The sequence below is a fragment of the Pundamilia nyererei genome, unplaced genomic scaffold (assembly GCF_000239375.1).
Source record: "Pundamilia nyererei isolate P.nyererei 1_Seehausen unplaced genomic scaffold, PunNye1.0 scaffold00042, whole genome shotgun sequence".
Lineage (NCBI taxonomy): Eukaryota > Metazoa > Chordata > Actinopteri > Cichliformes > Cichlidae > Pundamilia > Pundamilia nyererei.
The window spans coordinates 2870362-2880061 of NW_005187443.1; positions in this window are offsets into that span (position 1 = coordinate 2870362).

Consider the following 9700-nt stretch of genomic DNA (forward strand, 5'->3'; position numbering starts at 1 on the left):
CACACACACACACACACACACACACACACACACACACACACACACACACACCTCTTCCTCTAACACACTCTCAAAGTACAGCAGGAAAGAAGCCATCGCTGTACTGTATTCATCCACGATTCATGTTCCACCACAATATATAGAGCACAGAGAACAGGGGACACATTCCATTTAGCTTTAGCTCTTCTCTCTTTAGCCATCACAGCAAGGCCCCCTCTCTAAAAGCCAACATAAAAACCAGTACAAACATGTTAACTGGTAACCAAAAGCTAGCATTCTTTAAGCAGACACAATACAAAAAGTGTTTAAATGCATCTAATGCTTCTTAAGTTGTTCACTTATACCTCAGCATGTATCAAAATCCATGCCTGCAACATAACCTTCACGATACACATCACACCATATTATGCAGCTACACTCATTAAAACATTACAAAGTCCGCACTACACCTCATCGCCCTCCTCCTCTAACTAAAGTTGACCGCATATGACCCGCAGGCCGCTGTTGATTGGCATTCAGTTGCCCTGCTGGCACTGACCAGCTTCTCACCTGGCTGACTCCCTGCCAGCAGGTAAAGAGAGACAGAGCTTCATTGAGAGGTCCTTCACCCTGTCACTTATCTTCTACCACACACACCTCCTGTCTTCAGGGTCTCAGCTCACACACAGCACCCAAACTCACGCGCACTCGAAGGAGTCACGTCTCCTCCGGCTCCATACGTGAAGGAAACTAAATATCAATTTCCCTTTGCTGTCATAACTAGCTGCATTTGATGGATTCAGCCTACATGCCTATCATCAGAGTCAAATTGATCACGGTGCGGCTGATGTGCATCGTGCGGCAGAAAGAGAAAGCCTTTCTGGAGAGTGACTGATAGCTGAAGTGAAGGCAGCTAATTGGAAGTTTAAGGTAAAATCACGCTGTCAGTAGGAGAGGAAATTGGCTGTGTTTAATTTATGCTCTCTAAATGACTCCCAGCTGAAGCTACAAGATGAGTGTCGGCACATATAGGATTTTTTTTTTATGTTTCTTTTGGAGTATTAATAACAAACAAGGAGCGGAAAAACAAAGCAGAAGAGCTGAAAGGAAAATTGAAAACGATTTGATGTATTGAAATCAAATATTCTTATCGGTGCTTTTATAGGGTTCCAGACTGAGACGCATCATTTCGCTGCCTCAACTTGCAGCGAGCCATCTTCAATAGAAATTCACCATGTAACGCTGCTTTTGTCCAAGTGATACAAAGGCTCGTGCCTGTCCCCAGTTAATCAAAGCTTCTGTTGACACAGGAAGTCTTGTGGCGTACACCATGGCAGTGGGGTTCGGTGTGTGTGTGTGTGTGTGTGTGTGTTGACGGGTGATCCACTTCTCCACTCACTGCCTCCCTTCCCTTTGTGTGACAGACAAAGCCGATAGCACCCCGTCTATCTGGGAAGATAGGATCATTATACAAACAGCGCCCAGCCATTATTGACACTACGCTTGTGTGACTGCACTGATGGCACAGAGAGAGCGTTAGTATGTTTCAAGCATGTAAAATATGTCAGTATTAATAACTTCTTGAGATATTCCATTTACCCTAACCACTTATCCAGACCTAGGTCATACCTAAACGTCAAGAGGGAGGATACACAGGACGGATCGACTGTCCATCGCTGGCCCAACGCACAGAGAAATACATACTCACATTTACACACAAAGCCCATTTAAAATCATATCCTTTTAGGCTGTGGGACTGAGTGAGAGGTATGTGACTTTCACAGCTGTGACACCAGTTTATGAGGGGAAAACAACTCTGGAAGTCCCTCCTACAGTTTGTAGGAGGCCCAATTTGTTAAGAAATAAACAAGCAGTCATGCTTTTAGGAAGTGCTGTAGATAGATCTACAATCTATACATATCAAAGCACCTAAACACTAAACATCAGTACTATGTGATGCTGCAGTACTAATATCGATACTGGCTACTCCATAATTAGCTAACACAGCAAAACACACCTTAAAGCTTTTTATTTATTTTGAGCCTTTTTTTTATGGAGACTTGTGATGTAATATTTGGATCGATCAGCCCACCTCTGCTAAACCTTCTAACTGTGAGTGCTTGAAGATCAAGTCTCAAAAGACACCGAGCTATCTCTAGCATCCTCTTGTGTCACAACAACCCTCTGCATGTCCTCCCTTCATGTCCACCATCCCTCCTCTGCACATGTCTGAACCATTTCAGGCTCACCTCTCTAACTTTGTCTCCAAACTGCACAACCTTACCATCTTCAACTCCACCTCCTGTCTGTCACTGAGTTGTTAAAAATGAAACCAAACCTGAAACTCACACTAAGATCCAATGAATGCACGATACTCACCCACTGAAAATAAATGAATGAATGAATAAATAGATAAATTCGATTTGATGCTATTTTAGGTGATCGTGTGTGCTATTGTGTTTAAGGCCAATCACCCTGGGCCGAGGTGCAACTAAGGGATATGCTACAGAATTAAAATTGGATTTGTTAAGAGCAACTTTCATGTTGCCTTATCATTTCTATTTTCTTTCTTATCAAGGGAAATTTAATAAGGTGTAATGCCTTTGTATAGCGGGCCCTTTAGGGGAATGAGTCATTTAACAACTGCACATTGCACAACAAGCAAGGCTGCCAGAATGTGTTTGTTCTCATTATATCAAGTTTACCACTCTCAGAGATTTCTGGAAAAAGGCGACGAGCAGATTTCATCTGATTAAAACCTATATATTTTTCCAGCTCAGTTTCTAGACAGTTGGCCTTAAAGACGAGGCTGGCAACATTCTCTCTTTATCTTACTGTCAACAAATCCCATAAACAGAAATAAACCAAAAATGCATCAGTCCATCTGTGAATGCTTTCCAGCCTCCCACTGCCAGCTCATCGGTTACTGCTTAACACGTACTGTAAATCTTGGACTTATTTAGCCTGTCGGAGTCACTGGAAGTGTGCGGATCATTTAAAAAGTTCCATGAAGATGTAACAGATCTTAGATAATATTTGTAGGAACGTTGCTGGTGCTTTTATGGGACTTGCTGACAGTATGAAGAAGAAATAATGAGCTGACTTATTAAAAGCTCTGCGATCTGCACTGACTGTACAACCTTTTTCATGCAAACATCTGCAACCAAAGGAGCAGGAAAGGTTTGGTGATGCTTAGCCACCTATTTTAAAAACAAACCTCATATTTTTACCTCCTACATTTCAACATATCAGATACTCCTAGACCCGTGGCTCCATTCATAAAGGTAGTTGTTGTCACTTCTCCTGGAATAATATCAGTACATCACACCTTTCCAGGAGCAGGTGGTGCGATTGCTGATTACAGCAAAATCTTTCTTCTTCTTCTGGAAAGCTGCTCTCAAATCCTGTGCACAGCCTGGCAATAAAGAACCAAAGAAGTGTGGAATCCATGAAGATTCCAGGCCCTAAATACAGAATAATGAGGCATTAAAGTCTGGGGCTGAGGAGGGTAATAATAAGATTGAGAGAGCGGGTGGGAGTGTGGAGGGTATGGTGGGAAAGGGACAATAGTTTCCAGAGGAAAGAAAGAGTGAGAAGAGCAACGAGAGGGGAGGAAGGAAAGATAAGGCTGGTGGCTTATCCTAGTTACTGGGAAAGGATTAAGTGATGTGCCACTTTGGTTCGCTGAATGTGTGTGCATGCATGCACGCATACACACAGAAATAGGCCTGATCAGTCTTTCGGGCATGTGCGCACCCTTTTTTTTCCCTCATTCAATCACCCTCTGAGAGACACACGCACATCCAGGCATGTGCTGAGAGGGGTTAAGGAGCTACGTTGCCCTCTGAGCCAGTCTTACTGGGCTGTAATGACTTTAGAGGATGTCGGATTCTTTTTATCCACCAGTGTAATATAATAAAGCAGAAAGGAGGGAGCCGTCTTCTTCGAACTGCTTCTACTGGCCTCAGCGGACTCTCTTACCCAGTCTCTCTCTCGCTCTCTCTTTCACCTTTCTAACTTATGTCATGCTCATCTCTCTCTCTCTTTCTGTCCCTCTCTCTCTCTCCTGCCCTCTGGTCCCAGATGAAATTCTTTGTCCTTCCTAACCTTGACCTCTTTCCCTTGTTCTCCTCCCTTACTCTTTGATTTCACTGGTGTATTGGGTTTGTTCAGCCTTCTGCTTTCCCTTTTGTTCCAAGCTCCCCTACTCCTCTAGTGTCACATATGACAGTGTAGGGTTCCTGAACTGCTTCACACTCAAGTCACATGCTGTTTCCCTCCAGACACCTGGGTCAGGTTCCCTGCTGCTTCCGGACGCTCTGGTTATCTCTATTCCCTTTTCATAGCCATACCATCCCTTGTACTTTTTTCACTCTGTCAGTGGACACAAACTGGATGAGACAGACAGTGCTTCTCTCTGGGGGACAAATGCAGACAAAATTTTCAGGGCAGCTAACTGGGACCTATGTAGTGTGCACTTTGGAGCTGGTGGCAGATCCTTATTTATCTTGCTATTAGAAAACTGGACAAACTTAAATAACATTTTCTGGGTATTTGCAGAAAAGATGTTATTATCTGTCCTTTAGAGTGGAAGAGAGAGCCTGACTTTGAGGAGTAAAGAGAAAATGATTACAATGGGAAATAGTTTTTACTAGAAAATTATTTGCAGCATTTGGGAGACTGGTATGGGACATGATAACTTGCGCAGGCAACGAAGCTGTTCGGTGTTATGTTTAGTCATGTGAAGAAGAACCACTTTTAGCATCACTAACTTGCAGTAGTCATTTACTGCATGACTTTATCACTCTCTCATATCATCGTGGCCCACTCTTCTTTGCAACATTGCTTCAGTTCAAGCATTGTGACCATTCATTTCTAAACAGTCCCTACACTGCATTTCTGTTGTCTTGAGGTCTGGACATTGACCGTGCCACAGTGTGATGGCCTCGGCCATGTCCCGTCTTTACTATGTCCTGAATGAGCCGGGCACAATTATTGCTGCACCTTGTTTCTTTTCTTTATCAACCATTCTGTTGTAGATTTGCTGCTGTGCTTGGGATTACTGTCCTGCTGCATGACATAATTTCAGCCAAGTTGTAGCTGTCAGACAGATGGCCTTTGACTCTAAAAAACTCTGGTATACAGAGAAGTTCATGGTTGACTCAAGGATTGCAGGGTGCCTAGGTCACCCTTCTACCACTGTGCTTGACAGCTGGTATGAGGTGTTTGTGCGGATGCGCTGTATTTGGTTTCCTCCAAGTGTGTTGCTATGCATTGTCGCAAAAAATGTCCACTTTCAGAAGTCTTGTGTTTTTTTCGGTTGCAACTTTGCAAACCTAAGCTTTGTTCTCTCTAAAATGAACATGGCAGCAGACTTTCAACTGTCAACCCATCCAAACAAGAGGTATTCGGTCAGTCTACTTCTAACGGTGCTGTTATGACGTTTAACATGCTAACCCAACATATAGATCTTGTTTTTTTGTAATTGCTCCGAACACTGCATGGTCTAACTTGTGATGATGACACTGGTGGGTTGTCCACTCCTGGGAAAACGGTTATATTGTGTTAGCACACACCTGAATGCTCCAGAGCAGCAAACTGCTAAAACGTCTCTTTTATAGAGACGCTCACACTTTCTGACGATCAATAATCACGTGTATTGGGTCATCAGCACCTGACTGCTTCTTGGTCTCTTAATTTCAATGAAAACATTATGGGAGTTTTCCACAGCATTGCAGAGTCTGGTGAAAACTCTTTTTCACACGCCTATACATGGTCTCCACCCGTCGCAGAGAATCATGAGAATCATGACATCTAAAATTACTGAATACACCAGTCAATCACTCCACACCCCCACCTGTGGCTGATGTAGAATCAACAATTAGCTCAGTTGTTACATTTTGCCTGTGGAAGGAAATTCTCACAGGCACACTGAAAACATGCAAGTCCCACAGAAAGGCCCCAGCTGACTAGTAGGTTCAAACCACCTCCTGTCTGTGAAGTGACAGTGTAACAACACAGCGGCTCCTTACAAATCTCCTGAATCGCAAGCATAACGCTGAATGTAACTCACCTCTTACTCTATTCCCGTTTTCTCCTCCTCTTCGTCCCTCCAGGCTGAGGTTCCATCCATTCCACTGCTTCGCCGAGCTGCATGTTTATGCATATGGTTGTTGGTGGGGGGTCTAATTAAAATCACCAGCAGACAGTTCCAGTTCACATTCGCACAGTTTAATAAAAGACTATTAAAATTAGCAAAAGAACCTCATGCGAGCGTGCGCAGAAACAGAACGGTGACTGTCACTGATGCAGCCACACACTCCAATTAGGCTCACTGTCGAATTCACACTCATGCAATGCCAAGTTGGCCGAGCGAAGACGGAAGAACAGAGAAGTGGGGGAACAGTGAGGGAGGGAGAAGTGTAGGGCAAATAACTTTACTACTGTGTGAACTCCAGAAAGAAGTAGTTACATGTGTGGGAATGTGTGTGCATGAAAAAGCATTTTTATCTGACTGCATGTGAATTCTAAGTGTCTAACTTTACTTGAATTGATCCCCATTAAGTCTTTTCAAAGGGCAGCAGTTTGTCAAAGCCTGACACCTCTTCAGCAGGATGAGAAAGAACAGCCGACAAACAGCATTTCAAGAACGGAACAAAGGAGATGGTGCAGAGCTGATAAAACATACAACATTAGGCTCCGCGGCTGACTGTCAAGCACGTGTCGAGCTAAAGCTACGGGATGTCTGACAGGTCAAAACTGTGGCAACAGCTCAAAGGATCACTTTTCAGACAAACACATGCACTTAAGTGGGTGGAAAAAAAAAAGAAAAAGGCAAGACAATTACTGCATGCTGGCTGCAAAATGAGCATTACAGTAACACCACCCTCGGCGGCACGCGCACACACACACACAGCGTCCTCTGCTTTATGCACGTTTTCTGGAACTCGTTGTATTCAGCTGGGCCCGGTAATTGGTAAAGACTGGAAATCAATAGTGGCACACTGCAAGGCGTGAGTAGCCATCTTCTAACCTTGCACCGAGCAGCTGCCTCTCCCAATCAAAGCCCGGCTGGTTTCCACGGCAACCTCAATCCCGTGTCTTCCACTGTAATAGGGCGGGAAAAGAAAGCCACGGTGCTGAGGGTGTGCGGTTGAGATGGAGCTCGAGAAGGTGGAGGCAGCGAAAAATAAATCCAGTCTCGAGGGAACAAAAAAAAAAAAAAAAAAGCCATTAAAAATGAGTTTTAGCGGTGACATAAATTTAATGAGACTCATTCAGATTGTACAAACTCCAGTTCCTTAAAAAACAAAACAAACATCCCCCGCACTATCAAGATAGTGTTTATCTCATTTCATCACCAAACCACATTCAAAGCATCTCATAAAGCCCATTCTTCCATTATTTTTCACCCATTGTGCTCTCTTATCCAATATATTGGCAAAATATCCCTGATATTTCTGTAATTCAACCAATTTAATTAAAGGGGGTGGGTTTCTAATAAAAGCCAAATGGCAGATAGCAGTGCCTGGGCTTTTCAGGAGCTTGTTTAATCAGAGAGTTGTTGAATGGAAGAAGGCAATAACAGAGTGAATAGAAGCTGGTATTTGTAAAGAAATGTCAGGGAGAAGGAAGGGATATGAGAGTCACTGGCTGAAACCTCTAATATGGTGCTGACTTTAATATAGGTAATATGTGCGCCATGTGTGTTGGGTTAGAGCTGCCTAATCCCAACTGAGGAAGTGGAGTTTGTAGACGGAGGCAGTGACAGACAAAACTGATGGCCATGCTGGGCTTCATTTCTTTATCATTTGACTTGCTGTCACTGTCCTATGCTAGCTTTCTGCAACAGAGCAAAGAGACAGCGTGCAACAGTTAATAGCTAACAGTTGATGGCTCTCCCTTGACTCGTGTGAGGAGCTTCACTGTTAATCTGTGTTAGTGAAAAAAAACCCCCACCCCAAATCAAAGCTAAAAATATCTAACACTATGCTAACAACAAGAAGTTACCTGTGGTAGACAGTGGGATTCTCACACTCTGTATGTGCTGAAACACTTTTGTCACAATTCAAATGAGCATATGTCAGTTATGGGCTACTACATTTTTGTAGGTTAGGCTTAAGGATTTTGACAGAGTGCATTCTTACAGCTAGCTAGATAAAAGAGCTGAGTCACAGAGACCTTGAGAGCAGACAGTGACACCCCGGTAATGACTGTTTGCTGAAGAAATTTCTGTATTCTGCAACCAGTTGGCAAGTGTTTGCTGGAGGTCTCTAGCCTGATTAGTCATTAGCAGGTAGCAAAGGTCGGTAGTAATTTACACAGATGATGCTGGCTTGTATGCCAACACTTCCAAAACTACTCGTCAAGCAGCGGTGAAACTGTAGAGTGCAACGCAAACTGGAAATGGAGAATGTTCGCCTCAAAGTAAGGCAAAACTTTTTACATTGCATTTCCAGTTAGCATCACACTTTTTCAAATTTCAGTACAGTTTGAAGAGTAATTGGAAGAGTAAGTGTTCCGTGGAAGCTACAGATGACTGTGGAGATGTGCCAATGACCAAAGAAATCAAAAAGATGTTTTTGTTGCACTCTTTTTGCAACAGCATTCACAGAATTTACACTTTCTCCTAGCTCCTGAAGGTTGCCAACGGATTGACGGCCAGTCCCAAGCCCGTGTGACTGAGGGCTAAGCTGTTCTCACACATGCATTGTGCATTCAGTTAGACATTAAAAGGTATTCAGATCACATGTATGTGACAATAGTGGAGGTAAATGTCCTGCCTTCTGCACGCTCGCTGATTTAAACCAAATTAAATATTCCTAGTAGTGAGAACACATCTGAAGCTGAGCCACGCCTGCTATCATACAGGTAAGCATGTGTCAACAGCTATCCTCTTAAAGATATTTGGCTAACTTAAGGCACTTCATTAGCATTAGTGTGTTGTGGGCAGTGTTTTCAGAGTATACAACTTTGCACTTTGCAGAGTCAATGGATCGATCCACTGTATTGTCTGATATCATGTTGTGATGGTGATGAATGGGACCCAAACTGTGATCAATAGATCACTCCTCACAGATATCATTAACAAACGCACTCCACTACATTCACATCGACTGCCACTTGTGTGAATACATTCTTACGTTCAGGAAGAGCTGCGTGGGTACACTGTAAGGCCATTAATATTCTATGTGTCTCTGCTGTCTGAATGTGTGCATATTGCGTGTACAATGTCTGTGTATGTGCGAGTGCATGTGTGTGATAACAAGCTTCTGTCATTCCAAGGGTGGCCAACCATGTCCATATATAAGTGGAAATGCATCTTGACAGAGTCCTTCTCCTTCACACACTCGTATATATACACAGACGCACGCACACACACACACACACACACACACACACACAGGGAGGGGGTTAAGTGTGTGAGTACAGAGTAGTGCTGTGAGCTGTAGCTCTGTGTGCTGACCTTCAGGGTTATCTGGAAGGTTCCTCCACACCTTGCTGCTAGCACGAACCCCTGCTGTCACCATGGAAACACAGCTAGCAGGGACAATGTGTGCCCCGTCCGGTGTGTTGCTCATGTGTACACATTCACCTATATGTGATGACACTTACAGGTTCGGTACAGCGCAAAAGCACATAAAGCACACACACACACACACACACACACACACACACACACACACACACACACACACACACACACACACACACACACACA